The following is a 27,067-nucleotide window of genomic DNA, read 5'->3' as shown; positions in this document are numbered from 1 at the left end:
TACTCATTCTCATAATTTTAAAAAGGGCAACAGTGGTAAGGTTTTATTCATTGTATGTAGTATCTGAGTACCTTGCACCTATAGCAGAGAAGAACTGGGATTTAACTTCTCAGGGATAACAGTGTGGGGGAGGGATAAGAAGAGACAGCATGCTGCTAGTTGGTAGGATTTTTGGCTTGGGTATTTTCTGCATTATTTAGGTATGACGTTTGTAGCTGAAGTTTTTCTGACGTTTGAGATGTGTGGGAGTGTGGAGTAGGTAACAGGGCAGTGGCTTTCTGTGATGGAAATGTGCTGTTATGTACAGCATAGCTTAGAAAGCACTGCTGGGGATGTGCATGTATGAAAATATTTGATACAGCTTCTAAGAAGTGCTGAGATCCAGGAATCATAAAAATGGTGATTCTGCTATTTCTAAACACACAGATTGTCAGTGTTTTCTGGAATGCTTTATGAATTAATGTATCTGTTTAGTGTTATATTAATTGTGTTATATTGCAGTGTTATATAAGCATTGGATTGGGAGATTGCATCTGTTTTGAGGTCAATAGTGACTTTGTTTAGATTTAGTAATTAAAATTGTATTTCTTCATGGAATTGGAATAAAATGTGGAGCTTCAATGGAGATGCTACTTCATTAGTATTTCTGCAATACTCTCTATGTACATGTGAGCACAGTTCTGGCCTGAATTTTACAGGAGGTGGGGTTACAATAGTAGCCTGAAATTGAAGATTTGATTGGAGAATTGTTTGGATGTCTTCACTGACAGTCACTTTCAGGTTAAGTTTTGGTGTATTTCAAGCATACTCTCAAGATGTTTATTTCATGGATATCTTTGTTTGCTGCTGTATTTCCTTGCTATATAGCAGGAGAAAACCTTCACCCAGGTAAGATTAATCAGTGTTACTCTTTTCCTATCTTCTTTGACCAGATCTTCTCCATCCTGGTTACTTAGTAAGTAATTCTAATGCTCATAAAGTACCAGAGCAACAAGCCAGGAGAAGTCATGCTGTCATGTCAGTTCAGGACAAGATAGACAAACTGATGGAGTGAGTAAATGTGTGATCAAACTACTTCTGGCTTGGCTTGTTTTAAATAAATATAGTGACAGTTTGGTGCCTAATCTCTACCTGCCATTAATGTAGGGAATGAGAGGTGAGACATTGTCATATAGAAATTGATTTTGACAACTGTAGTTTAAGCAATACAAAACATCAAGTTAGTTTTAAAGCAGTAACTGCTTGGCTGAAAGTGTGTTCATACCCACACTTGAAGTGCTTGCTACTTCCTTCCTTATGCCTTCTTCTGAGGTAGTTTTTTAATCTAGTAGCTAAAGGATGATCCCTTTTGATCACGTTCAAGCTCTAAAAAAAGTCTGTCTCACTGCAAGAAAAGAGCTGACACAATTTAAAGTAGTGGGTCTTCAACTTCTCCAAAATTACTTTAAAGACATTAAAACATTTTTCTGTAGATGATATGGATGCCTGAAAAATGAATATAAGCCTACCAATAGACTAATCTTCTGAGTTCCTTTTGCAGACCTGAAGGAAGCAATGAGTGCAGTGTTAAAAACTGCTCATGTACAGCTTGCTGTATCTGTACTGCAGCTGGAGACCTCTGGACAGGGTAATAACACTAGTCAGCAAAGATAATGACAGAAGTCTGACTGTTTGGTAGTGTTAAGCACAAACTGTTTTGCTTTGAGAGGAATGGTGGCATAGCATGACTTTAACAGTCCTAGCTGTGAAATCCTACTGAAATGGTCAACTTTGATTTTAAAATGTTCTTGTTCTTTTCTTGGCCTCAGTCAAGGAGACTTGAGAGACAAAGGAGCAGAGAGTAATTATTTGAAGTATAAGCAGATGCTACTCTAGTTTCTCAAGGAAGTTTCTTGCGTAGAAAGGCAGGGTTAAAGAAATGGAGCTTTTTGTACTGAAAACAATGCAATACTTTAGCTTGTCTTTCCAGCTTTTTCTTTGTATGACCTGTCATCTTAAGGATGAAGTGCCTTTAATAATAAAAGATTGAAGTGGGCTGGTAGAGGAGGGTCTTTTGGAATAGTTTAAAGTCATTTGCAGAATAAATAGTAGCAGTTATTTAAAAAGATGTAAGAAAGTTTTATTTTGTTATCAAGTCGACACAGACTGAAGATGTGCCTTAGTTGTTAAAGATGTTCCTTAAGTGATTTGTTAGTTGACCTCATAACAATGGTCAATGATATTTATTTACTACTAGAAGTACTTTTAGGGGAAAAAAAGTTGCTTCTGTTGCTTTTGAGGTTGCTGGAACAAATTGTCCTTGTCTGTCATGTCAGGAGTGCTAGAGCCTCCTCTTCTTTATCTAGTGAAATACTCTCATGTGTACCTGTGTACTTGAAGTGAAGAAGTAGAGGGGAGGAAGGAGGCTGTAGCAACATATTCCTGTCCAGTGTTGGTGAGGACTAAGAAGTGCCCTTTCAAAACTGAGTGTCAAATTGAGAAGCAGGGGGAAAACAGCACTCATTGCTGTAGAATCTCCTCTGTACAGCAGGTAGGAAACAGCTTCTTTGAAATACAGAGTAACACTGAGATTGGTGGTGGGCTTGTGACCTCATTTATCTCAGATATTGTGTGGACTCCCAGAGCTGTGAGTTATGCTATACAAGTGTTGGTTTTGATTTGAAGAGAAGCCCAGGTATTTATGTAACAATAATTGTGTCAGAAAAGCTTTGTGAGTATCTTTGCTGTTTCTCTTAAGTTGTTTACTATTAAGTGCTCTTACCTGTATTTTCACCTTGTCTGCTGTTGCTCCACATACCACTGCAACACAATATTCCATGCAGGTTTTGTGGTTTCTTGGTTTAAATGCTCATTAAATCTGTTCAGCTGAGTGTGTAAATCACCCTGCAGCTTTGATACAGTTCTGGCTCTAAGCTGTATGTTTCCTTAGTAAGGAAGCAGCTGTATATCTCTCCACTACTAATAGTTTCCCCCCAAAATAATTACTAAGTACTCGTGGGAGTGAAACTAGTGTCTCAGTTTATGATTGAAAAGGGTTAAAGCTGCCAAACTACAGGGACACTAGTGCAGAAGTGGCATTGATGTTAAGGAAGCTAGGATGTGGTGTGTTGCTGCTCATACACTGGCTGGCCTAGGCTGCACGCTGAGATTTGGGCTGCCTTTGGTCTCCTTGTGGCTATTGTGATGTTGCTGCAGCACCTGGAGATCCTGCTGCAATGAGGCTTTGCATGTGCTCGTTCAGAGCTGACTGCTCCATCGGAGGAGCTGTGGATGGGGATGTGTGTCTGCATCAATGACCTTCAGCTTGCAGCCTGAGGATTCAGTGTAACTGCAGTCACCACGGGCAAGCTGTGGACTGGGAAGCCTTGGGACAAAGGCATGGGTCCTGTGTGTCCACTCTTGGAAATGACGGCCACAGGCTTTGGAGAGAGGCCAGGAGAGAGGTGTGATTGTTTCTAGCGCAGTCTGGATTTGTCTGCACACTGACTATAGGACATACTTTGAAACAGTGTAAAAAAGTGAACAAGCCACAGAGAATTTTAAAATGTTTTCTTAGAAGTTGTTGAGCTTTCTAATCTGGTATGGAATCTTCCAAATGTGAGTTAAATGTGCTACAGATTCCTGTACTGAGAAAATACATGAAAGAAGTGGTAAAAATAAAATGGGTTGGCTACCTTTCCCCTGTATACTCCTGTCAGTATAATGCAGAGGACATCAGATGGGATTTTTGAAAGTGTAAGAACTTTGCTTATACTGCTTAATTTTGGCCCTGCTCTGTACCCACCAGTACAAAACACTCTGCATCTTGCCGTACAGAGCTAATGGGGCAAAACACTGAGACCTGAAAGAGGACCAGACAAGTGTAAAAACCATGCAGTGTTCCTACTTAATTTCACAGCCGCATTTAGAAAAGCCTTAAATGCATGGAGATTGTCTCCTTTTGGTTTAAAGGTGTAGATCAGAGCCTGGCTGTGCGAGTGTTACGAAGTTCCACTGCCATGCTGTTTCCTGTTACGAATTTTAATTACCACTTTGAAACACTGGCTGATGGCTCTCATGGTAGTCAGTCCACCCTCCCTTGTATATCTTTTGCTTTTGTTTTCCTAGCTCACGTTTGTTCAGAATGTTACATACCGCTGTTTTCTGTGGGTTTTGTAACGCTGTCCTGGTGACACAGGGGGATGTGGGGGACAGGCGAGCAGCAGAAGCAGCCCGACTCGTGCAGGGCCAGGGTGGCAGCGAGTGCCTTGCTGCAGGGGCAGAGCCAGCCTTCCTGGGGAGCCAGCTCCGGCAGGGAGCTCCGTGGAGGTGGAGCGAATTCCTACGGGCTGCGAGATGCTGCTGTCGAGGTTAAGCCTACTCGGAGTCAGGTTGAGTTTTAGCGTGATAAGCCTCTCCGTTCTTGAAGCTGTTTTCCTAAAGAATCCCCCCGTTTTTCTTTTCAAGTTCATCAGAAGAAGTTATTTACTTCTGCGCTGGCCACGGCAGCTCAGTCTCGGCGAAGATGCCATCATCTGTTGCTGTTAGCATGCCAGCGGAGCCCCCGCAGTTGCGGGCAGGAGCGTTGAGCCCGTCCCGCAGGACGTGCCCTTTGAAAGCGGCTCACGCGTGACGGCGGCCGGGCAGCGCTCAGGCGGCCCGGGGCGAGCGGGGAGCGGCCGGGGCCGCGGCGGGGCCGGGCCGTGCGGCGGGCGGCGGCCGGGGCCGCTGGCGCAGGGCCGGTACCTGCGCGGGGCTGCCGCGGGCCTGCGCCCCGGGCCGGGGGTGCCGGCGGCCGTGTCAGCCCCGCCGCTGGTATTCCAGCAATGCGGGGCCGGCCGCTCGTGCTGCCAGAGCCAGGCTATAAGCGGCGAGTATTGCTCCACTTTTGCTCGCTCCGTGCCTCTGCTCCGCCCCGTCCGCGCTCCCCGCGCTGCTGAGATCAGCTTCCTGCTTTTCGTTTCCCTCGGAGCAGCGCTGTTACTCCTCCCCCGAAAGAGTTATTTCCATCGGTGCGGAGTGGATCGGTGCTGTGGCTGCGGGCTGTGTCGGCGCGGTGCGGGGCTGTGGAGGATGGCGGAGCGCGGCGCCCCGGCCGCCGCCGTGCCAGCGCTGTGACCGCCGGCCGGAGGTGAGTGAGCGCCGCGGACCTGCCCGCTCCGGGCAGCTCCTGCGGGGCCGGAGTCACAGCCTGGCCGGGCTCGGCAGCAGCCCGCGAGCAGCTGTGCTCTTACCGCCTCTGATTAGGTGGTTGTGCTCCTACTAACACTGTAATGGAGTACGCTCAGGAAATGATGTGTTTTGCTGTAGCAAAGATCTGTAGTCAATGAAAGTTGATAGTTTGTAAATATCTAGTTGTTTTCTCGCTACGACACAAATACCGCCATAAAGGACACATGATAAAGGTAAAGTTTGCGCTAAACAACTTCAAAACCTCACTTGGGTTCTTTCAGAACTTCTGCATGGATTGAGTAAGTGTAAGAGAAGAGACTTTACAGTGGTTTAGTAACCATGGATCTAGAACAGCGTGATGTATTTGAGGGAGTGATGTGATGTTATAAAACGGAAATAAAATTATAGACATGGAAAGCAAAAGAGAAAATACTTTTTATAGTTATTTGCATCCCTCAAAAAGGAAGCCAGGTTGGTTAAGAGAAAACAGTGTTTGGAATAATGTCAGTTGCAATAGATGGGCAACTTTACGGAAAGATGTTTTGTTACATTGTTGCATTGTTTTTTAAAATTATTTTTCTTTACAGAACAGGTTCATTAATCAATTTTCAGCATTTTTAACAGATGAGCACCATTCTCTGCATTCACTCCTATAAAGTTCTGAAATTACTAATCTGTAAGTGATGGTAGGTTGCACAAATACTTTGTCATATTCTGCTTTAGCTGTGTTTCTATTACTGCCTGATAACAGTCAGATTAATGGGATGGCTTGGTTTGCCCTGGCCATGATGCTCTGATTTTGCAGAGGACCCTACATGAGAAGCCATTCAAACACACAGCTGTGGTGGGCCAGCCTGGTTCTGGATGCTGCCACCACAGCTACAGGGCACTGCCACAGGTGTGAGCTGCTCCCCAGGTGACAGGGACAGCAGTAACTAATCAAAGATCTTGATCAGAGTCCTCTGAGGCCTTACCAGAATTGCTTGTGCTCTTGATCCAGACAAGAGTGTGTGATTTGAGTGGCTGTTTTCTGTTCTGACGAGTTTTAATTCATTGATTGTTCTATAGAATGAAACATGGAACCTTTTATTAGATCTTACAGTAAAGTTCTCCAGTAGCTTTGCTGAAGGCCATTCTGGAAAAACACATTTTAAATTTTGATGTGTTTTGGTGAAAAATGAAAGAGATACAGTGAATTAGAAATTGGGGGTTGATTTCTGGTAGTATTTTTGGTTATGATTGACTTGCCATTTTTCCTTGGTGGAAGGTAGCTCTGCTTCTTTCCAGCAGCCTTATACTTTAAGGGGGCTTTCAAGGAGGCTGGAGACTTCTAAAAGGGTATGTAGTGAAAAAACAAGGGAGCATGGCCTTAAGCTGAAGAAGGGTAGGTTTAGATTAGATACTAGGAAGAAATTCTTTACTGTAATGGTGGTGAGGCACTGGAACAGGTTGCCCTGAGATGTTGACCCATCACTGGAGGTGTTCAAGAGCAGGTGGAATGGACCTCAGGAATATGGTCTAGTTCAAGGTGTCCCTACCTGTGGCAGAGGGGTCAGAGCCAGATGATCTTCAAGGTCCCTTCCAACCCCAACCATTCTGTCATTTTATGCTTCTGTGATTCTTCAAGTCTCAGGGCAAGTAGAAGTCATAAGGATATTACTGGCTCACACTTACTGCTTGCAGTTGAACAGCCTTGCAGGTAAAGGTGTAAGACCAAAATAAAAGCAACAAACCACTTTTATAGCCCAGTCTGTGGCATCCACTTGAGTATTGCTGGAGGAGCATTATATAGGAAGTAATAATAAAACTTCCAGTCATGTGTGGCCTTGAATCTTTTGTATTTGTTTTCATGTGCTGTGTATACTACACTGCATGGTTTTGCCTCTATGCAATCTCTAAATTCATTGCTGCTAAATCTACTTCTTGGTATAGACTTGTGCTCAAGAAGTTAACCCTATGTTATGTCATTACTCTGAGGGATAAAACAGTAGCTAAAGACATTTCATGTGCTATGCACATTTTATCAGTGTGTTAAAAAGACAACACAAGCGTGTTTGCTTCAGTGTGTTGAATCTAAAGATAATTCTACGTGCTAATGTTTTCACAAAAAATGTGTGGTAAATATGCTTATACTATAGATGCAAATGTATTTCCTATGTGGGCCCAAGCATCAGCCCTTATTTGCCAAAGTTGCTGTGTTTTTACTTGTATTGTGCCAATAAAGAAACTCTGTAGCACTGAGTACCTCAGCATAATGTGAAGCATCAAGCACAACAGCCATTGGACCTTTGTGCTGTTTTATTCAGTTTGTACCTATTTTTAATATTTCAGTTATAGCTGATAGGCTGCTGTAAAAAATCCAACCTGTATCAATAAAGGCTTTCTACCAATGGCTCTACATTTGGTTCATGTAACTGATTTTCTTGTTTCACTGACAGCTAGAGTCAAAGCATTTGCTGCTTCTCTGTCATACTTTGGCAACCTAGTTTTCTCTTAGCTTGTAGAAATTGGTTAATGTATCTTGGAATCCGCCAAAGGGGGATGAGAAGTTGTCTGAAAGGTAGATACTTTCTCTTTGGAGAGATCACAAGGGTACTAAGTGCTCTGTCTTTATAGGCATGAAGAGAAGAATGACAAGAATGGCTCCCAAAGTATTTTTTTTTCACCTTCAACATGTTTAATATTGACCCCATTTTCATCATAGATGGAAGATACAGACATTATTTGAATTACAGCTCCTTGACAAAGAAGTGGAATAAGACATATTTGACAGAAGTAATAGTGAATCACTATATTTAAATGGCAGCACTATTACTGAAAGTCCAAGCCTCAGACACTTGCATCTTACCTCATGGGGCCATGCTAGTGTTTTTGTTGTATAAATGAAATTTTGTTGCATGATGAAGGAATGATCATAGCTAAAAATTAATCGTTTTGATTAGCTTAACTCTTTCTGGCTAAAGATAGAGCTGACCACTACTTGGTGGATCACCTAATGTGTTGTGAATCAGACTGAAGAACTGGACAGCAATGTTGCCCCTTAAAAAGGGGTCCAGGGATGCATAGTAGAGAGCAGGACAGGGGATACAACTCATTTTGGTTTCAGAGCTGGCCTATGCTTGCTGCTTGTCAGGCTAGAGCCTTAAGGGCAGGCTAAGTAAAGTGCAGGAGGAGGAGGATGTATCTCCAGAAATAGAGCTGTACTGTCTATTTCTTCTGCTAGGGACTTGCATATATTTTTTAAACATGATTTTGCAGTCTGGATAGTTTCCAGAGCAGATAGCATCAGTTAGTTGCTGATGCTGAAGATAACATCTTTAATTGTGATGTTGTTTTTTATCTTTCTCCTGTGATCCTTTCTGATGTTGATGTTGTAAAGTGTTAATTTCATCACTTACTCTTGAGGTTTTCACTAGTGGTAGACTCCCTGAAAAAGAGCATAGCTTCTCCTCAAGTGGCCTGTAAAAATAATACATTTCTCTGCATAATATTCTAATATTTTTTGTTTGTTTTTTAAATGGCAGGGTGATATTAGTTGTTAGAGTGTGATTTGTGTAGTTCAGGAAGTTTTTGTTTTCAAGCTTTTGTCTTGTATCAGGTGCTGGCAGAACCAACAAAAGGTGTTCAACATGCATTCACTGGGGCTGTGTTTTGGCTAGGGAAGTTGAATGTTGCATCCCAAGGTAAAGTTCCTGTTCTGGGATTTGCTAATGTAGACCTGTGCATTTTGTTTGGGGCCTTGTTACTTTCTGTGAGACTTCATGCAAGTACAGAAATCCATGCTAGTAGATTTTTACAGGGATAAAAGGATCAATGTTTACTTTGCTTGGAAATTGCTGAGATGGTAGAGTTTGGAGTTGGAAATCTCTGCTCTTTCCCTTGCCCTATGAAAGTGAACTGAAAACCACAGAAAAATGTGGCATATTGAGTCTTCAGATTTTTGTGTAATATTTTAGGGTACTTTAAGGTGCAAAATTGTACTGTTTAATGAAAATTTTATACAAACCAAAAATTTTATTTGTGGAAAATAACAAGAGGAATGATAGTTTCAGTATGAGAAAGAAAACTTCCTTTAATATCCCTGTCAAGGTTGCACGGCTTTTTTTAAAGCCAAAAGGACTGAAACAAGAAAACGTAGAAACACAAATACGACAAATTATAGAATTGGCAACTTGATTTGATTGTATCTTTCTTCCAGAGGGAAAAATAAGATTGTCTCTTTTTGCTGTAAATAGAGTTAAGAGTAAACCACAAAAATAATGCTTTCTTTGGTAGCCAAGTTATGGCACAATCCAGGGGACCTGAAATCCTGGAGAATTGATGCATCTGGGCCAAGACCATGGCTCTGTAAGAACACACCAGCTCTGCTGGTGGGGACTTGGGTGCTGCCCCTGTTGCAGCACCTTCTAAAACTGCAGTGTCCACCCTCCTCATGGCCATGGTGTAGCAGCTTGGACCATTCTCCTTGGGCTCTGTCTGGGATGATGCTGGGAAGCAGGGTCACAGCAGTGGAGGGACTCTGCAGGGAGCTGGGGTCGTGTGCTGCTTTGGGACAGTCTTCCCTGATGGCCAGCTAGCATGAGTTGAAACCCCAGCAGCATCTGAGATTCTTTAAATGAGAAACTTGAGTATGGAAGGGCATGGCTTTTGTAATACTTCACAGATTACTTCTTTTTCCAAAAGCAGCCACAGAAGGTGCTGCCAGAAAAACCTGTGCATTTCAGCTGAAGATGAGCAGGATCTGCTGCAGGGGAAAGCTACTCAATATGTATCCACCCCTTTTTATCTGTTAGTTCATGACTGTACAGTAGAGTGCTTTTTGTGAGATCAGAAGGTTAAAGTACTTTCAGATTAAAGGGATATCTTTATGCAGATGTTCAAACAAAATCTTTTTCCCAAACTAATTTAAAAATTAAACTGTCTGTAGAAATGAAAATAATTTGAGTTTTCCTGTTCCCAGCTAGCTACGAAAATCTATAAGGGTGTTTAAAATTGTAGTAATGTAGCTGTGACTGTTCCAAACTTTACTAAATTACTTTCTTGTTGTAACTGATGCTGCCCCTCAAATCTTGTTAATGTATGGAGTAACTTGGAAGTAGCAATCAGGTGTGTAAACACCTGGAAGTTTTTTGGCAAATTCTACATGGGCCTATTGTGCATTGATGAAATCTCAATAAGCAGAATTTTGGTGGAACTCATTCAAGAAGCAGGTTCTTGCTAGTCAGGAGCAGTAAAGAGTTATTAGATTTCAGGTATTTCCTTCTCCCTTCAAGGCTCCAATAAGGCAGGCAACTAGCCAGGCCCCATGTGAAAAAAAAAACAAAACAATGGTATATTCTAACAACACAACTGAGGCCTTCCCATCTGTAGTGGTGCTCATGGTTTATTCAGAATGATCACAGGAATAAGCCTCTGGTAGTGGTTTTCTGAAATAGATGCTGAGCTTTCACTGAATGTCTGACTTGAGTCACTGCTCTGTGCATTCTGAATCTGCACCTGGAAATGTTTGCTGCAGGTACCAGCATCTGCTTTCTGGTGGACCTCTAGTGAGACAAGGAATCCAACTAGATGTGTTGGAGTGGTGGTTAGGCAGAGGAAAAACAGGTACTTTCCTGGTGAGCTTTCATGAGAAGTGAAGATACTCCAAATATTATCATCAATTTGCACTGTTGCTTATGACTAAATTTTCTGCAGTATGAGTTGACAAATACACGTGAGAACAGATGAATCCTTTGCTCTTGGCAGTTCTAAGAGGGATTCCAGCTTGTCCTGCAGGTCCTTAGGGAAAGACATCTTCAGTTGATTGATAACTCTTTAGCACATTTCTGTTTATTGATTAAAGTGCAAATAGGGGCTGTAGAGATGCTTAGGCTTTAGTCAGTAATGTGTTTGTTTCAAGATGGTCAGCCACCTTGATTTATACCTAGAAATAATTAATTCTTGAACATTGTGCCACCTATTGAAGATGATTAAGGAGCATAATATGCTTCCTTTGTCAAATCTGGTGGGGAGCAAGGAGGCAGGCAGCTACCCAGCTAACCAAATTTCTGGGGTAGTCTGTGGTAAGACCTCTAGAAAAGGCATATTATGGCTGTCTTTTGGGGTGGTAGAAGCTTGGTCAATATCATAAACCATTTAGCAGAACAAATTATGCCAACCTAGGTATTTGCAGCACTGACAAAGTACATGTTCTGTACCAAAACGTATTAAGAAGTAGTAGAAGGTTCAGAAGGAGCTTCCCATTTTAATTTTAATGCACAGAGGGAGGGACTTAAAGAGTGGCTGTGGTATTTTGCAATTTCTTGTGTTTTCAAGTCTGCTACTAATTTTGTTCATTGCACATCTCCTTTGCAAAACAGGCCTTCTGTGTGGTGTTCACTTTTATCTTGCATGTACCTGCAGAATAGTATGTATAGATACCTACACATGTAAACACATATGTATGTGTATGTGTAATAGAAAAGGTATGTGCATCTTTGCTGTAATAACAGGACAGAATGAGCTTTTGTGGCTATTCCTGATCCCCATTCACTCTTGCAGCTCACTGAAAACATGAGACAAGGCAATGAGACCTGGCCTAACAGTAGACAAGAGTAGACCTCTGGTACTGTCTGCTACTCATTTCATCAGTGACTTTTTTTTTGGCATTCTGTTTTAAACCACTAGTGAACCCACTCTGTCATGGCTGTTACCAAAGAGCATCTTCTTTTTAAAATACATAGTTAAAGAAATAAAGTTAGAGTGAGTTAAATTTGTGTATAAATAAAAATTCAAATAAAGTCAGTGTTAAATAAAGTCTTAAGAGTGGCCTTATCTTTCATATGATTCTGGCCAGTTAAGACTGCAAAATATTGATGCTGTTTTTATTGGCAATACAAATTAGGCCTGCTTAAGAACTGGAGAAATAGGGTAGTGCCTGTACAAACCTCCAAGTTGCAGAACTGTTTTCTCACTTCCAGATACCTCTGTGACTGGACTGCTGAGCAGTGAGTAGCAAGAAATAGCTCTTGGTGATTTACTGACCTAAAAGGATAAGGTGTCCCCCATATTGGAGAAATAAATGTTATTTAGAGTCAGTCTTTCTGCAGGTCCTCCACGTAGGAGCAAATCTGAGCAACACTTAATTTGTTAGAGATGTGAAGCAAGGTGGAGGTGTTGCCTGCTGAGACCAGAGCTTTAAACATCACTTAGCTGGTGCTCATGCCCTCAGCATTTTGAAGGAATCTTCTCTGTTTAATTCTGACATTAGGGTTTGCAAGGATCATTTTTCCTTCCTTCCTTCCTTCCTTCCTTCCTTCCTTCCTTCCTTCCTTCCTTCCTTCCTTGTATAGTTGTGATACCTCTGTTTTCCCCCTTCAACTGCGTCATGAAATAGGTTGGAGCTTCTTGACCATACCAAAATGATAATTTGCATTTTATAGTAAAAATAAATATTTCACTTGCTTTACCTGAGTGATGTATAGGATTGATGGAAAAAGCTAGGTGATACCTTTGTGACTGAGGCAGGTAGAAGCTCTGAATCACAGGGAGGTTAAGTATGAATTTAAGAAAGTCCTTTGGTTTCCTTGAAAGGTTTGGAGAACCTCTGGTTCCTTATTTTGGGGGTGGGGAGGGGAAGCTGCTGCTGCTGGGATTAAATTAGAGGATGTTAGACTGCATGACAGGGTGTCAGGGGGCATGTTATAAAATGGTGTGGAAGTTGTGTGTGTGTGTGATGATTTACACCTGATGCTCACTGTATTAGACTCACCTCTGATCAACAGTGCAAACATTCAAAGAGAAAATATGCAAATAGCAATCTCTAGTCTGTGAAGGAGGAGTAGCAACATGTTTTTCCAGAGTCTGGCGTTAGTGTGGCAGCAAAGTGATTTCTAGGAACAAAAAAAAAGCTTCAGACAATCTTGCCTAATTGCCTTGTAGTACAGTCATTCAACAGGTAACACAGATTAACACAGAGTAAAAAGAATGGATCTGAGTTTGTTTTAAAACTAAGGTGTTGATATGAAAAATCAGTACCAGTTTTTCACTTCTTACATAGCTGAAATGGCCATTCATTTGAAGAGTGAATATTTGATGTTTTCATATAAAATCATGTGCTTGAATTTCTGGAGCATACCTGACTAGAGGGGTTGTACAGAGAACTGATAACACCTTACAGATATTTGTGAAGCTTAGTAAGATATTTATAGATGTTAATTCTGTTTCTCAAAGTGTTGTTTTAACTCATACTTCAGACACCTGTTTAATCTATTATGGTTCTTTCTTTTGCATGTTTAGGTAGATGGTATTCCCACAGCTGAGAGGCCATACCTAAGTACCCATGTGCTTTGTCCAAGCCTACACAGTGGGTTTGTGGCAGGGGAGAGATGTGGGCCAAGGAAGATCCCTGCTGTGCTTAGCAGTTTAATCCATGTCACCTGAGCTGGTGCTTTCCCAGGGTAGCAACATTACTCAGGGTTTGCCCACCCCTGCAGAGGAACAGGCACCTGCACAAGGGTTAGAAATAACACAGCCATGTGTCCTCCCAAGCATGTTTAAGGAGAGAACTTGATTTTGGTCTTGACATGGGCTGGAAGTGTGAAACTGGTATGTAGGAACCCTAAGGAACATCAATAGGGAACGTCATGAGCAAGGCTGCAAGGGCTGTGTTCAGGTACTGGACCTGCATGGACTCTTGTCAGTGCTTCTGTGCTGTAAGGGGTAAAAAGCCTTGTCTTGCCCTGACAGCTGGACTACAGAAGCTGGTGAGGCTGCAGGAATTGTTTGTGGCCACTAGATGACTCCTTCAGCCTGCTGGTGGATAAACTCAGAGCTGAAAAAGTCTGAAGAACTGGTACAGGAAGGAGGGACTGTTCTGCACCAAAATTAACGGGTTATGTATCGCCCAGCTGGTGGAAGTGTTAATGTGGTTTTTAGTTTGAGTTGAGTAGGTCAGGTTAATAAAACTACAGATCACTAATTTGGGATGTTTGTTAATAAGTTTGCATTTTCAAAACAAAGGTCCTAACCTCTGTAAGGTCAGGCTGGATTCACGGAGGCAGTGAGCATGTGAAGAAGCTAATTTTACAGGTTGTGCTACTTGTTGACTAGACTGCAGGGGACCCCTGGGTTTGTGGGGCACTCTGGCTCTTACTTTGCAAACTTTCATGAAAAGAAAACTCACTGAACACTCCACCCAAACCAGCAGCAACATAATGCTTATCTTTGCCTCTTCTTTGTATCTTGTAGGTGGGCAAGACAAATCCTGTCAGACTGGGAAAAATGTAAGCAGACTCTACTGAAGTTAAGGCCTACAAAGAATTCCCACAAACTCATTACAAATTTTATTGCATTTGTAGAGGATCCATTCGCCTTATGATGCTCAGGATTAAATAGTTTTCCTGTCATTTAGAGAGAGAGCAGATAATGCTTTAGTTTCATAAACATGTATCTGTCAATATCTGTACCAAGTGTGTAGTCCCTTTGTCGAGGTAGTTAGGTGATGAGGTGGTTCTGATGTTCTTCCATGTGTTTCCTCACATCTGTTTTTATTTCTGAGATGTAATAATGAATCAGTAGTTGCCATTAAACATGACCAGTTCCTGGTGGAAAGTATGTGCTGGATAAAACAATAGTGCCCGTGGCACTATTCTTGAATTTTTTTAATTCAAAACTGTTTTTGTAAGCCAAGAATCTTACAGCAATAAGACTTGGCCCTGATCTGTGGCTTGATCTGTAACGATTTTACATTATTCTTTGAAGCTGTGAAGTCTGAGTGCTTCAGTGTTTGTGGTAAGCATACTACTAAACTTTTTTTTAAACTTAATGCACAGTAAGAGTGTCATGTTTGGAAGTTTTCTTCAGCTGAAGTTTTTTCTCTCTTAAATGCATAAGGCTTGTTGGTAAGTCCAAAGCAACTTCTGAATTAGCTTCCAAAAATGCAATTCTGGATTCAGTCTTTGCAAACCAGGACTAGAATTTTCTTGACCCAAACCATGTTTCTTTTGAGGTTTTTTTTTTTTTACCCAGTGGCATATTGGGGTTTAGTTCTTTGGATGTGTCACAAAGACATGATAGAAAAGCAGCTATTCTATGAGATTTTTAGTTACTTTGTATTTGTGCATGTAGGATATGAATGTAATACAGTTCTTTGTATGAATATATACAAACATGCCTTGTCTCTTGCTTTCCAAATATGCATACCTTACACAGGCATCCTTCCCTTCCTTCCTTGTTTTCTGCCCCAAGACCCTGTTTTTGAGAGTGTTTACAAGCTGTGATACAGCAATTTTGTACTGGTCTAAAGAGAGACTGCATAACCTGTAATTTAGATTAATCATTTGTAAATAAACCATGACAGGATTGATGAGGAGAAATAATGAAAAAAGAAACTGGATTTTAGCTTTTGCTTAAATAATTTCCATCTGTCTTGTTGCTGTATCATTATTTTGTTACTCTAAGCATTCTGTTTAACTTGCTGTCTGAGATTTCCATGTTTTTATCTGTTTGCTTAAAAGCTGTAGTTCTAAGGAGATGCCTTGCATGATTTAATTGAAAGGCCAAGAAGGAAGATTGAAGGGCAAGACCAGGAGCAAAGCTAATGGCTGTCTATTTAAACTTACTTGGTTTGGCTGTGTTCAGTGCATTGATCTCCTGTGTGCTACAAGAGAAATAAAACTGTGCTGCACCATGTTAAGATCAGGCTAATAAAATGTAAAGAAAAAAATTAAAGGAAAAGGTACCTAATCCTGTAGTTCCTATTAGCTTATCACTCTGAAAAGTGTTTTATTGTTGGATTTATGCTTTTTCTGCTGCTGTCAGTGTTGGTTGTAGATATGAATAGAAGGCAGCATGTGTAGCGTGGATCAAAGTGAGGTGAATGAGCTGAATTGGAAATTTACCGTGCTTGAGCTAAGCTGGCAGTGGAAATGACATGAGCAGCTTAGTTTTATTTAGAGCTGTGGAAAGGGAGAGGCGTTCATGTGTGTGCATGTGTGTGGCTCCTATCTCCCCAGCCTCTGCCTTGTCCCTCTGCTCGTTCTCCTGGGCCCCAGTGACGTGCTGGGACGTACAGGTTATCAGGTCTGATAATAATGCATCTGGCATTTCAGGAGTTAGCTGGGCTGCTGCAGCAGTTGGGAGCTCAAGGGATGGTGGCATATTTTATGTTCAGCTTCCTCTCTGAAGTGGCTGAGCTGAGTCAGGCAGCAGGGAAAAGGCTGAGCAAGGCACTGATGTTTCACTGCAGGCTGCTGGTGTGCCTGCCTGCCTGCCTGTCCTGTTCACTGACTGTGATCTAGTGATGGAATAGCCAGTCCCTTTGTCCCAGCCCTTAGCATAGTCAATGCTCAGAAGGGTTAATAGGCATACTTCATAATGTTATGTCTTGTTGTAGAAACACCTGGAAAGTGAGTACTGAGAATGGTCAGGCAGAGGCAGATAATGAGCATTGCACTGCGTTTACTAAGGGAAGGGAAAAAACCCCCAAACCTAAATTCAAAATGTCTCAGTCTGAGAAACTTCTGAATGAAGAGAATTTTGTTTGAGGCAATTTTACTTAAGCAAGTTAATGCATTTAGGGTTATGAAGGAAAGCTTCAGGTATTTCTTACCCACTCCTATTTTCACCTCAAATGCAAGCATTTGATTATGAAGCAAGATTTAACTGGGAACTTGAAATACTTCTGACGACTGTTTGCAGAAAGTTTTTCTTTTTCATTCATGCATTGAATTACATAACTGTAAACTGAATGTGTCTTAAAACAAGAGCTCCTAAAACGTTTAATTTGTCCTTCAAAACCTTGGGATATCTTCATACCTTAACATGGTATTTTGCAAAGGTTTATACCTGCATTGCCATCATCTGAAGCACAGGGAACATTGCACTAGTGCTCTCATGAAGTTTCTGTCACCTGGAGTCTTTCCCAGCATCAGTTTTAGAAGTCAGGTTTCATTTCCTAGTGCCAATATTGACACAGTTGTGATTGGGGTGTATTTAGTGTTCACTCTGAAGAGGGTATATTCTTTGATGTGCATCCAGAAAATTGTTTTGTTGTGGGTAGGATTTCTATTGTACATGGGCACCAGGGTTCCCTCTAGGATTAGATTTCCTCATCCTCCCAAAGCTGCTTTGAGAAGAATGCTTTTTGTACTGCTGAGAATTGGATTTGGCGTCAAAGCCTGTTCCAGTGCATTGTGTACCAGCTGTGTAGTGCACAAGTGTCCTCCCAGCCCTGGTGACAAACTCCTGCCATCTTCTTTACCCCTCCTAGCTCTTGGAACAGGAAACCTATAGAAAAAGGACTGCTGAAATGCTTAAATTGCAGTTGTTAGTTCTAACACTTCGTTTTAGGATGATAACAGTGCTAATTTTACTGTTTTTTTGGGAATCCTCTGACATTAGTCATAATTTCAGTCTATCTGCTTTCCAGCATTGTATTTCCAGGTAATGTGCAACTAAACAGTCTATTTATGGCTTGTGCCAATGCATCGTGCTGGATAAGATGACACATCATTTTTTGCATATGAATTAAGGAAGAGATAAAGAATCTGTATTTATTTAATATGTCTTGTTGTGGCAGAAACTCTACAAGAGGTGGTACTAGAGACACAAAAGTAACACCTCACACTGGCCAAGCCCTTCTAGAACTGCTGAAAGTTGTAGATCAAGTCTCAGAGATGTGGCAGAGCTTTTACAGCCTGAGATGGGCAGGAACTAGTTGAAACTTACTTTGGATTTCTGAAGTGTTACTGTTTTTCCCTCCCAGTTGCAAAGAAGCAGCAAACCACGCTTCAGTACACTGCTAGATGTTTATTTGTTTATAATAGCCATTACATCTAGGTGATTGATGGGTTGTCTCTGTTTATCTTGTGGTATATTTCTGCATCAAGCACTTCCTTTAATTTGGTAGAGATCTGTAGCACTTCAGTTTGTGGTAGACTACAGAGCAACATCCATAGATGTGATTGTAGAAATCTGTTAGGTGCTATTCATTGCAAATTTTTAAAAAAACCCTAACCTAAACCTAAAAAAACCTAGCACTACAAAACCAGCCCCTCCTGCAAAAAAATCCCCCCAAACAACCAACAATTGAATATGCATAATTTTGTGTATACAGTGGTTTTCCAGTCATCCTTGATGTTATGCTGCTATCTGTACTGCTATAATGGGTAAAAAATGCTGAATAGTGTCCTTTACATTGTATTGTTTTTGTATTATTATTTTTCACAACTGAATCTTACTGCAATGCTTTAAAAAATGGTAACAATACATTTATTATGAAAGAACCAACTAAGTTATATTTATGCTAAGTTAGAGACTCAAAGTATACTCTTATTTTGTCTAATAGACATGTACATACACAGATCAGGCATAGTAAGGAAGTACAAGTGGAAATTTGAAGAATTGTCTTGATTCCACTTTTTCCTATGCAGGTGTAGGCACAAGGACTGAAACTGGGGTTTGGAGTAAAGGAGCAATCCCACATTCATTTATTTCATTTCCTGATAAAATTTTGTTAAAAATAGTCATTTTTATTTTAAAAATTTTAAATAATAACAAGATATTTGTGGCTTTTCTTCCCACCCCTACAAAAGTTGTTTTAGTTAAGCATTCTGATAAGTTCTGTGACTCCATGATTACATAGCATTGAGGAATGAAGGAAAATATCATGCTGTTCAGCAAATACAGTCTACAAATGCAGGTTAATGGTTAACTACATTTAAGTTTGGAGATTATTGTATATTAATTACAGTTAATTGTGAGATGATACATTGTTGTGCAATGTGCTCAGAACACACTGTAACTCAGAGTGTGTTTTAGGGAAAGGATTTGGGTATTACCACTTCATTTTAGGACAGAAATACAAAAATCACCAAAGAACCTTCATGACCCTGCCTGGTCTTAACGTGCAGGCTTGTATTCTTTAGTGTGCACCTCTGCAGAAAAGTTAATCAATTTCCATTTGAGCTGCAGTGATAACAACTTGCCCAGCTGTGCAGTTTGCTACCTGTGGTTGGCCCCGTAGAACAAAGGTAGTTTCTCCTGATGGATTTTTAGAACCACTTTGAAACTTGTCCCTGTTAGAGTTGCCTCTGGGCAACTCCTAGCTATGTTTTGGCTTCTGCATATCTATCTTCTGGCTGCACACCAAGCTGTGATATTTAAGAGTGTGCTCTGCTCCCCTCTGACTCTACTCCTCTGGAGTAGCCTCTGTGAAGTCAAGATTTTTATAGCCAGTTTTCCCTTACTTTCTGCCTTTAATCAGCTGTGTCAGGAAAAAAAAAAAGTTTGCTTTCCAGGTTTTTTTTTTCCAAGACAAAATTAATCTGTTCTTCATCCTGTGGTCTTTATCCTTTTTATAGTATTACTACTAATAATACTTATTATTTTTGGCTTGCACCTTTTGCTGAAAGTCAAATTTTAAAAGAAAAAGTCAGCTTTTACGACAAGGGACTTCTGTGTGCAACCCATCTCATCAAAGTTTAATAAGATCTGCAGGAGTGCTGCAGCAAGTGGGAGCTCAAAGGCCACAGCTCTTAAGTCTTGATCTTGAGAATATTTACATGTAGGCATAACTTCTCCACCAAAGCTCCCTCCTGTTGACCTCAGGGCTGACTTGTGTATTTGAATTGAAGCCCAAATATTAACACTGGAGTGTTTGGTGACAGCAGGAAGCAGGGAGGCAGGGTGTAAATGCATTGCTGTGAAGGGTGGCATTCACTTTCCTTCCCCCAGGCTATTGACTGCCCATCCCGGTGGTCTGACTGCTGTCCAGGTACTGCTCCAGAGGGATGGGCATTTTCTGGGGCTCCACTGGCATATTTGCCAGCCCATGAAGACATCACAGGTACTCCAGTCCTGCTTACATGCTCACATATAAGGTACTGAAGGACAGATTTTGGGAAACAGCATGTTTCTAAGTAGCTTGACTCTATTTCAGAATAAAAGCAACTTTTCTGAAGCTCTTAATAAAAAAACAATTATTATTGAAATTATTGTCAGGGTCATGACCAGCTGCTGCATTAGTCTCTCAAGGCAGACATGATTGTCCTGTTTTCTTTATTATACTGGGGATGCTCATGGTGTTGGAACTCATGCTGAGGAATAGATGCAGGGCTGATGGATGAGAGTGCTTGAGTTGGTCTGTGTGTGATATTGATGGAGGAGGAAACAATGCTGTGCTTCAGCCGTTTCAGGTGGCTTCAGTTTTCTGTCAGCATTCCAGTTAATAATGTTGTTTAAAAAACAGCTCTGTGATATCTGTAAATGCCTTCTATGAGGTGGGGAGAAAGTACTTACATACCCTTACAGAAGATGCTTTCAGTTACCACATATTAAATACTTGCACCTCTGAGTCAGTGCACAAAGCAAGTATGTACCTAAGACATCAACACTTCTAGAAAAAAATTGAGATTTTTTTACCCTTTATAATTTTTACCCTTTTTACCCTTTGATTTGTTTTCAAGTGGTTTCTAGCTGGCCACTTGCTTATTATCATGCAACTAATTTTGAGTACCTAAGGAATTAATTTTTTACATCATAAACAACTACTTCTTCAGTGAATTTAAAGCTGATTTCTGCTGTATAGTACAGAAACAAATATATGACTTGGCAGTGGGGAATAATAATCCCTACCTGACACCTAATGCTCCTTACTGTACTGCATTACTGTGCCTCCTCACAGGGTAGTTAATAGGTGGTGTTTCCTGTTTTTCAAAAAGCTGGAATAGGATGTATGTCCTGAGTTGCCAACTAGGTCAATAATGGAGTAGAACCCTTTGAACACCTCCAGTGCTGTGTTCAGTCTTCCATGGCCTCTGTTTTTACAGGAAAAGTCAATGTGACCTGTAGCACCAAACATAACAAACCTCCTTATTTAAGATCCAGAATTGGGGAAGACTGTAAAGTGGTGCCTGTTGACAGGTACACTTCCTTACAGATTCCTGTGTCAGGAAGATTTTCCTTATACAGCTGCCTTTGCAAAAGAATGGATATTATCACTAACCAGCATCCAAGCAGATCTGTTTTTATAGATTTAAATGGGAAAATTTTTTTGGGAAAGCCATGAGGACCTATGTAGGCAAAACGACTACCTGTCTTCTTGCCAGTGGACTCGTACTTGATCCACAGTAAGATGATGCTCCCATCCCAGCATGTTCCCTTGTTGTTGCACCCAAATTTATGTGAGGGCTGCCTTGAAAGTTGAGCTTTTACCTCTTAAGCCTAATTTCCATGAACCTGAAGAGGAAGGATAGAAATGTAAATGTACTGAAGGCACACTCTGATCAAAATTGTCAAATATCCCAAAGCAATACAAATCTACACATCTATAGCAAGTTTATGTAATTTTGTGGAACTTGGTACCATAATATAATTTTAGTGCTGTATTCCCGAGGTGAAGCAACAAAACCAACTAGAATTATTTTTACCTGAAATCAACTCTTTTATGTCTAGTTTTAAATACATCTTTGTGGAGTTACAGTCATACCTAGTACATCTTTAATTTCTTGAATTTAAATGAATGCTTCCCATTTTGAAACAAAATTGGACCTGGATAAGGGGTTGAGAAGAAAGCAGGCCTCACTGTGAGAGTTCCTTCCAATTAGTTTGAAAGAGAAATCTTGCTCAGGTGATTTTTCAGTAAGATCATTGACTCTACCAGAGCTAATACACTGAAAATGTATACAGACACAAATACATTTGGAGAAGGATGGATTTCTTTTCTTGTTATTTATGTTGATTGTAATTTTTCTGTATATGGGTTAATCCTGCTGCTCTCAATATGAATGGCTTTGATGGAAAGCCTGATAGAAGGTGTGCATATAGTCTTGTAAAATACAACAATAATGTGGGTAAATGTAGACCTTCTGAAAAACAAGTCTTGTCTGCACTAACTAGAAAAATATTTTTCTGCCTTTTATTTGTTCATATTTCTGTGCTTTTCAAGATTCTCAGACTGCCTAAAGTGTAAGTTTTTCACCTTTTTTTTTTCCTACTTTAGGACTTCTGTTGGGAGTCAATCCAAAAAAGTTGAAGACAACTTGTTAGAAAAACAGTTCTGAGATTTTATTTATTTTTGTACAATAAAGAAGAGACTGCAGAGCTGTTGACTGATACTGGAACAGCATGTTTGGAGGCAAAATAATTTCTTAATGCTAAATTGAAGGTGTGTCTACATAGATATTTTTTAATATCTGGTGCCCATTATTTATACTACCTTTCATAATTTGGTTAATCACAAGCTGTGAAAATAAATGTAGCCACTCTAGTTGATTTTAGAAACTGACAGGGGCAAAAGAAAAACTATTTTAGTGTTGAATATTTTGCTGTGCTATGGTTTTTGAGGTGGTGGTTTTCTGGTTTAGTGTTCTGGATGTTGTTTGGTTTTTGCTTCAATATTTTGTTCAGAGAGATTTTAACATTGTATGTTTTTTTCCTTCTTCCCCTCATGCATCATCATTCAGTATCTAATAGTGTTCTGTAGGATTAAGAAGAATTAGTAGTCATAATTTTTCTCTTCACTGTGTACTGTTTTCCAGTCTCTTGTAAAAGAGCTTTAATTTTTTAATACTGAAATCTGTCAGGTGATGTAAATACAAAACAATGGAGAATACTTTATCATTTCTTTCTGTTATGAGAGCGTATTCATTTCCAATTTATTTTTGGCATTAAAAGAAAATCGGATCAAGATAAGGATCCCATTGAGCTGAGCATAGCAGACCTCGAAAAATATATTGTACTCCCAAACACTTTACAGATTCACAGTTACTTTAGCTATTAAATGCTGTGCTTACAGTTCCAGACATAGGAATGCTGCTGTGGTTTTGGACACCTGTCTGTCCATTCCACCAAAATGCTTCTGCAAAACTAGAAATGTGTCTTGAGTGTGGCTGGTGTGTGGAGCAACTACAAAAGCACATTGGTGAGAGGGAGGTGGATGTTCAGGAGTTCCTGGCAAAAACCAGGTTAAAAAAAAAAAAAAGACAGGTTTGGCTGCAGGCTGGTTATAGGGTTTCTGTGACAAATCTGCTGAATGCAAAAGCTGGAAGAATGATAAGAATGTGCATTGTTTGTCCTGCACAATTCAGCTGGGAGAGCAGAGTTAATTGGGCTCTTCCTACGGTTTTACTGTGCTTGATAAAGTTAATTTTAGGCCTGATCCTGCCTTGTCTGGCAGCTCTGCTATCCTGTTGGGCTGAGTGTGGGAGAAGGGGAAATGGGTCACATGCACAGAAACTGGTCCTGCAGACAAAACCTGGTGGGCAGCTTTGGTGACGCAGAGCTGAGGCTGCGATCTGTTTATCCGCTTGTTGTCCTGCTGGCTCGGCCTGGCAGTAGGGCTGGCAGCTAATACTGGGACTCTGTCCTTAAACACAGCACTGACAGGGAGCCAGTCTGCTGAGTCAGGAAATGGCAGGTTTGCATCTCTACTTCCAGGAGTGCCTATTGAGGGAAAGCATATTTACTCCTAATGCAATTTTGTGTACATACACTTTATCCATGTTTATTAGTAAACAGCAGGTTGGCAGTGCAGAATTTCTAATTTGGAACAATCTGCTTAGTGTATGTAGTTAAAAAAATCCAGGTGAGATTTTTTAAATGGTTCAGAATAATAAAAGGGTATATGTGCATCCATGTGGGAGTTGAAAATGCTTTTCAGTACTACTGTGTGCAAAATTTGAGACATCAGTGTATTGATCTATTTATATATTTTTTTAATAACATATAGGTTGCTGTTGCAGATGAGACTGGAAAATTTAACAAGAAAATGTGTCTTTTGAAGTATAAAGTAGCAGTATAAAAAATTTCACAGAAAGCTTACATTTTGTGGTCTCTTGTTTGTTCAAGTTATTTTTTTATATATATATATACACATATATGTATACATCTCTAAAAGATAATATATATATGAAGATTTTTACAATATGTATTTTTCATTTTGTGTATTAAATAGGAGGCTTGAGAATTTCCCCTCCATATGCTGAGCTTTACTTCTCTAAGTAAAATCTGAGCCCTTTCCAATGTTTTTCTCTTTGTATCTTCATGATACTGTCAGACTTTGGCCAGAGTGTTCTGAGCTGGAGGGGACCCACAAGGATCAATAAGTGAAACACCTAAGGGAATGCTCAATTCTGTGCTCTGTTAGCCCAGTGTACAGGCAGACTTGTGCAGTGTCAAGCACAAGAGTCCTGCATCTCTGGCAGCAGCTCTTGGGCTGGGGGAGGTTTGGCAAGGCAAAGAGACTGGGCCCAGGAATTCCTGAAAGAGCCCAGGAATACACTAGGGAAATATGAGTGGTTTTTCGACTTCTTTTTCACAGCTGTGTTTGTAAACATGTCCAAGCTATATCAACCTGCAAGTGAAAGTAACTTCTTATATGGATAATATTAGGAATTAGTATGCCTTATGCCAGGCTTTGTCTTAAAGGGAAATTCTGTTTCATGAGAGAATCAAACTATGAAATTCAAGGTTTTTCTTTTAAAATTCATTATCAATTAGATATCTGAGCAGCTTTTTTATTACTGATCGTGTTCCCCCCAAAGGGAAAAGCTGTGGAGAAAGGAGGAAGATTTCTTTTGAAACTCAGGATAAACCCTCTTTCTTCTCAGTCCTTTCTCACTCTTTCTTGATGCAGTGTAAAGCAGGTAGCAACAACCCGTCCTAATTCCAGCAGATCCGTGAGCAAGTCAGTGGGTGTTCAGATGTGTTGCTATGCCTCTGTTACTTTCCTTTTTTGTCTTTTTTTTCCTTTTTTTCCCCTCACCCTCTTAGTTTTAAAGTATCTTAGGAGTTACCAGGTAAGATTTGGGATCCATTGAGGGAGAGGGAGGTGGTGTTGAAAAGCATTTCACTTTCCTCACTGATATACTTCCTGTTTGATTTTCAGACAGTCCATGTGGATAAGCCCCTAAGACTTTGAGGGGAACTACATTTTCTGGTTTGTGTAATTCTGTGCTATAGCCATTATCATAAAATATACTGTGCTGAGTTGGGATAGTTCTCAGATCTCTGGCTACTTTGAGAACCATTTCTGGTTGGAGGTTGGTTTCTGTGTCAGATACTCTTTTTAAGCTGTGAGATGCTTAGGTCAGGGATTTTCTTGCTTGAGTATTTGGAGAAGACCATATGTGAAATGTAGAAAGTTTTGGTATTGTACAACTCTCTCCTGAAAAGAGGTATTTCCTGGGGGATTATGCTTGATGCACCAGTAGCTCCTAGTGATCCAGTAAATGAACCCAAGTCTCTGGTGTGACTGTTGTGAGCTACAGGGATACACCTGCAGGTCTGCTTGCAATTCCCACATGTTGGGTTGCATTTCTCAAACTTGGCCTCTCTAGCCTACACTAGCAGGCTTGGTCATTGCTTTCAGGCTAAGCAGGCAGGTGAGGAGCATCCTGATGAGCCTTGGGAGTGGTCAGTCAGTTCACAGTTGCCTGTGTCTCTGTGGCACTTCTGTTTCCCCTGGAGAGGGTTGAGCAGGCATGTCTGGCTTGCAGCACTTCCAGACTATAATGTCTTCACCAGGAATAATCTCTTTGCTAGAGATGGATGGATACCTCAATATCTTGAAATACTGCTTCTCTCTCATTAACACTGGATTTAGCAGCAGTTGCCATTCATCTGAGATTCCTGATGGGGGAAGAAGGTGGGTAAATTCATGCTGTCAAGCCAGAGGTAATATTGCTTTTAGAGAGCTCAGGGTGCACAAAGAGTTCGTCAGTAACATGGGTCAGATCCTCTGGGTACTGTGAGTCAGTGTAGTCAGCTGGAGAAAGTTGCTGGGCTTGTGACCAGTGACTTTAAAATAGGTAACAAGATTCAAAAGTGTGCTGGTTAGTTATGGCATCTAATACTGTCTCTCTGTTCAGGAAGATGCCTGCTTCTCCATTTTCCTCCAACTCAGGCTTTTAACTTACATCTTGATATTGTCTAAAATTAAGCCTCAGCCAATGCAGTCTTGTGCCATTCTCCTTTAAGCATAAATTGAGGTGTGCAGGGCATACACAGAGCTCCAGATAATCCTTGTTTGCTTTTGACTCTGGGCAACAACTTTGTTGAGTTAGGATGAATTGGATCAGCAGTATCTGGCCACCATCTGATGATGTGTCTGAGCCTTTTAACAGTGTGTTCAGTCATGAACAAATGGGTTGTGTAATGTGTTGCTGATCTGCAGCCCTGTATGGCAGGCTTCAGCTGTAGTAGGAGAGCTGTGTGTTTCTGTGGCAGTGGGCAGCCCACTGCAGTCACTTAGCAGGTGCTGCTGTGTCCCCCTTTGTGTCATGAGAGATGCATTAGGAGCTGGCTGTTGTGTTAGGTACATGGCCAGGCATGTGGTGGGACACACCATGCAGAGTTTTCACAGGTGGAGAATTCCTGATGGTCAGTGCTGGTGGATGTTATGGTGTGAACACCAGTCTGATGCTCCCATCAGATGGACCTTGCAGCAGATCACTGGATAAGGATGTTTTGTTGGTTGGGTATCTGGGGCTTCTGCTGGAAGCACTGTTGTCCCAGTGGTGAGGTAAAGTGAGTAGACTCCATAAATCCCCTTTCTCTAAATTTTCTCCTTTCAAATCTCCTATCATTTGACTTTAATGAGGCAAAAATGTGCTTGACCTGGCTTTTTCTGTAGGCCAAAGTGCACATGTATAGTCAGCTACACAGCTCAGCTGCTCAAATTACAGTAACTTAGTCCTGTTTCTAAGCTCATAAATCCATTTAACCTGAATCAAAGTAGTGAACTCTCTAAATGATGTGTCTTTTAGGATTCTTTCATCAGAAATCTGCCTGGTTTTTGTGACACATTGACAGTCACATGTCATGGATGTAAATTCCAACATTTGGTACAGCTGTATTCCCCTGGCATCCTCTGAGCTAAGTGGTGCTGAGGAACAAGCCTAAGCTATCTGAGAGTAAACAAGTCTGCCTGAAATAA

General features: G+C 40.9%; 1 protein-coding gene across 20 annotated transcripts in view; it reads left to right on the top strand.

Annotated features, from left to right (window-relative positions):
- The window catches only part of BBX (BBX high mobility group box domain containing), a 136,513-nt gene that overhangs the window by 28,161 nt on the left and 81,285 nt on the right, over nt 1-27,067 (top strand). For 2 of the 20 annotated variants that reach the window (XM_056504047.1, XM_056503966.1), the window contains exon 1: nt 4,743-5,110. The exons of 16 other annotated variants lie outside the window; for them this stretch is intronic. The gene's annotated coding sequence lies outside the window, so the exon portion shown is untranslated. Of the gene's footprint in view, nt 1-4,728; nt 5,111-27,067 lie in introns of those variants that run through there. 2 more of the 20 variants (XM_056504003.1, XM_056503891.1) reach the window with 2 other exon arrangements.

The sequence above is a fragment of the Oenanthe melanoleuca genome, chromosome 1, assembly GCF_029582105.1.
Source record: "Oenanthe melanoleuca isolate GR-GAL-2019-014 chromosome 1, OMel1.0, whole genome shotgun sequence".
Classification (NCBI taxonomy): domain Eukaryota; kingdom Metazoa; phylum Chordata; class Aves; order Passeriformes; family Muscicapidae; genus Oenanthe; species Oenanthe melanoleuca.
Note: the sequence above shows the minus strand (reverse complement) of the source record. Positions and strands in the feature narration are given on the sequence as shown.